We start from the raw sequence: 4,368 nt of genomic DNA, 5'->3' as shown, positions 1-4,368 counted from the left end.
GTACTTTAAACGGAAAATAACCCTCGTTTTTCCAAGAAACATCCATGAAATTTGTACGCGCCTAAGTAATATTTTCTCATGCGGCGTATCGAAATCGCTCACAATTTACTCCCTACTATATATTATATACATGCATTGTATCTCCGATCCATAATCTTCATCAAAAACTCACAAAACATCTTATTACTTGCACTTGCAATCGTCATTAATTTTTCGAGACTGGTGTTACTAACGGGTGAAATTATAACAAATCGTACCATCGACCAACAAAAACTCACAAAACATCTTATTATTTGCTATTTTAGTCGAGTCTAAACGTATTTTGTATACGGGTGGGTGTCATCAAGCATGTTACATACAAACTTAGCTTGCATTGAGTTTTTACTAAGTGTTTCTGAAAACATGAGTACACCAAACAAAAGATGGCAAAAAGCTTTTACAAGCATCTATTGTTCTAGGGCTCTTCTTTCCCTTGCACCAAAAAATAAAACCCTTCTCAAAACTGTTTCTTATTCAATTCTTAACCTTGATCCACAAAAACCCTTCTCGAATGTCGATCAAACCACCGTCATCAAGATAATTAAGCAGAAAGACTTACAACAACTTCGCGACTATGGAGGACTAGACTCCATAGCTTCGTCTCTGGAGACGAATCTTGAGGATGGTATTCATGGGGATGAGGACGATATAGAAAACCGACATGAAGTCTTTGGTAAGAATACGTATAAGAAACCGCCTTCTCAAGGTATACTCCATTTTATATGGGAAGCTTTTAAGGATTTCACTATTCTTATCTTACTGCTATGTGCTGCATTGTCTCTTGGTTTCGGAATTAAGCAAAAGGGTCCGAAAGAAGGATGGTATGACGGAGGAAGTATATTTTTAGCTGTTTTTCTAGTCATTGTTGTTTCGTCTTTAAGTAATTATAGACAAAGTAGACAATTTGAGAAACTCTCAAAACAAGGCAATGACATTAATGTGGATGTTATAAGGAATGGAAGAAGGCAACAAGTTTCGATATACGGGATCGTTGTTGGCGACATTGTTTGTTTGAAGATTGGTGATCAGGTTCCAGCTGATGGGTTGTTCATTGATGGACATTCTTTGGAAATTGATGAATCTAGCATGACTGGTGAAAGTGATCATGTGGGTATTAATAAGGTTCAAAACCCGTTTTTGATATCGGGTACAAAGGTCGCTGATGGGTATGGACGGATGGTTGTTACCTCTGTAGGGATGAACACTACTTGGGGTGAGATGATGAGCACTGTGAGTGGCACCACCGATGAACAAACTCCGCTTCAATTGCGCCTCAATAAGCTTACTTCAGCTATAGGTAATGTTTGTTTAACATTTTCTTTTGGGAAATTCTACGTGGTAAACTCGTGTTTTTTTATTTTCTACATGGTAACCGCGTTTTTAACAAAAACGTATTTGACTGGCCATAATTCATGATCAAAACATCTGAAAGCGGCGATTTTTTTTGCGATTTTTTTTAAATAGACCGGCTTTACAAGATCTTTGATTTAGCAAAAAAAAGAGATTTCAGTTTCTGAACTCGTACCTCTTTGTAGCGAGTTTCGAATGCAGCATTTTTTTCTTCAAACTAACCGCGTTTTGTAATGTTAGTCTTGCATCTAGGCCTGTCAAATGGGTTATTCGGATTGGGTTATGTTCGGGTTATTATGTATTGGTAATTTTGGCGTGTTATTTTCATTACGTAGAAAGAATGCAAAAAAAAAAAAAAAATATATACAATGAAAATTCGTTAATTTGTAACTTGAATTTCGAAAAAATAAAATATCGATAAGTTGAATTATACAATGAAAATTCGTTGAGCGTTAGGATAAGAAAATATATAAGTCATTACGTAGAAAGAATGAAAAAGAAAAACTATTTTCGAAAAAAAAAATCCATAAGTTGAATTATACAATGAAAATTTCAAGTCATTACATAGCGTCCATTTGATTGTTGGTTGTGAATTTGTAACTTGAATTTTTGTATGCATTTTTTTTTTCAATTTTCAAATAAGTATAGTCTTAGGATCTTCGCTACCCCAAACAAAAAATTCTGGCTTGGCCCCTGGTTATAACATGGGTTAAGAAGTCTAGCTAGTTTTCGATCATATTTTATCAGGTCTTCTGGTTTCGGTTCAGGTCAGTTTTTGATAAACCTAATTCATTTGCAGGTAAAGTCGGGTTAGTAGTGGCATTCCTGGTGCTAGTGGTGTTACTAGTACGATATTTCACCGGAAACACATATGATGAAAATGGCAGAAGAGAATTCAATGGAAGCAAAACAAGTGTTAATGACATACTCAATGTGATTATCAGGATATTTGCAGCTGCGGTAACAATAGTTGTGGTAGCAATCCCGGAGGGTTTACCATTAGCCGTGACTCTCACGCTTGCTTACTCCATGAAGAGAATGATGGCTGACCAGGCCATGGTTCGGAAATTGTCAGCCTGTGAGACGATGGGGTCTGCAACCACCATTTGTACTGATAAAACAGGAACCCTTACATTGAACCAGATGAAGGTGACTAAGTTCTGGTTAGGCCTGAATCCTGTGGGAGCGACCCCGGTCTCGGAAATTGGGCATGATCTGCTCACCTTGTTTCAGGAAGGAGTTGGGCTTAACACTACAGGTAGTGTGTACAGGCCTTCTGACAGCTTGGATTATGAGTTTTCCGGTAGTCCAACAGAAAAGGCGCTTCTTTCCTGGGCCGTGCTGGAAATGAACATGGATGTGCAGGAACTGACCAAGAGGTGTACCATACTTCAAGTGGAAACCTTCAATTCCGAGAAGAAAAGAAGCGGGGTTTTGATTAAGAGCAAGGAAGACGATCAAGCGAATGTTCATTGGAAGGGTGCGGCTGAAATGATTCTAGAATCATGCTCACATTACTACGATATATCAGGAAACCAAAAAGCGATCACCTCTGATGAAAAGATGGTTTTTGAGCAGATAATTCAAAGCATGGCGGCCAGCAGTCTTCGTTGCATTGCATTCGCTCACAAACAAGTCGTTTTAGAGGAGGAAATTTTGGGAACTATCGGTGACACGGCTTGACCTTACTAGGAATGGTGGGTATCAAGGACCCTGTAGGCCTGGGGTAATGAAAGCCGTCCAAGAATGCCAAAATCTTTGGTGTAAACATCAAGATGATCACGGGTGACAACGTGTTCACAGCACGAGCAATAGCGTTTGAATGTGGAATCCTGAAGGAGGGTCAGGATACCAAATATGCTGTCATTGAAGGCCCCGAGTTCCGAAACTACACCCATGAAGAACGAATGGAGAGAGTAGAAAAGATATGTGTCATGGCAAGATCATCCCCTTTTGACAAGCTCCTCATGGTTCAATGCCTCAAACAGAAAGGCCATGTGGTGGCGGTCACAGGAGATGGCACGAATGATGCACCAGCTCTCAAGGAGGCTGATATAGGGCTTTCTATGGGAATCCAAGGGACTGAAGTCGCAAAAGAAAGCTCAGACATTGTCATCTTAGACGACAACTTTGCTTCAGTAGCAACGGTTTTAGGATGGGGTAGATGCGTCTATAACAACATCCAGAAATTCATTCGATTCGGTGTTGATCAATGTAGCCGCTTTAACCATCAACTTCGTAGCAGCCGTATCAGCTGGTGATGTCCCACTGACAGCTGTCCAGCTGTTGTGGGTGAATCTCATCATGGACACCCTTGGCGCCTTGGCTCTAGCTACGGAAAAACCCACCAAGGAACTAATGCAGAAAAATCCAGTTGGAAGGTTCGAGCCACTTATCACCAACATCATGTGGAGAAACCTTATGGCTCAAGCCGCGTACCAAATAGCCATCCTCCTGACCTTACAGTTCAAGGGTGAAGCGATATTTGATGTATCGGCTAAAGTGAAGGACACCTTGCTGTTCAACACCTTTGTGTTATGCCAGGTGTTCAACGAGTTCAATGCCCGGAAACTAGAGAAGAAGAACATCTTTGAGGGAATCACCAAGAATAAGCTGTTTATAGCTATCATTAGCGCGACTATAATACTCCAGGTGATTATGGTTGAATTTCTGAAGAAATTTGCAAACACTGAGAGGTTGAACTGGGGACAATGGGGTGCTTGTGTCGGGATTGCGGCCGTGTCCTGGCCGATTGGTTGGGTTGTCAAGTGTATACCAGTCCCGGAGAAATCATTTTTCGGGTACATCAAGTGGGAGTATATATGCTTCTGGAATAAAAATTAGGATGACTGAGGATTTAGTAAGCATTCTTTCATTATTGTTCTAACCCAAATTCTTTATTGTTGACAGTTCTTTACTTCTTTTATTTGTAAATATGATTTTATTATACTAATAATACAAGTTGATTTCATTCATTCA

General features: G+C 39.8%; 1 pseudogene; it reads left to right on the top strand.

Annotated features, from left to right (window-relative positions):
- Positions 1-274: 274 nt before the first annotated feature.
- LOC141592565 (putative calcium-transporting ATPase 13, plasma membrane-type) lies at positions 275-4,368 on the top strand (annotated as a pseudogene).

Source organism: Silene latifolia, chromosome 7 (assembly GCF_048544455.1).
Source record: "Silene latifolia isolate original U9 population chromosome 7, ASM4854445v1, whole genome shotgun sequence".
Classification (NCBI taxonomy): Eukaryota; Viridiplantae; Streptophyta; class Magnoliopsida; order Caryophyllales; family Caryophyllaceae; genus Silene; species Silene latifolia.
The sequence above is the reverse complement of the archived record's forward strand: the minus strand, read 5'-3'. Positions and strand labels throughout refer to the sequence as shown.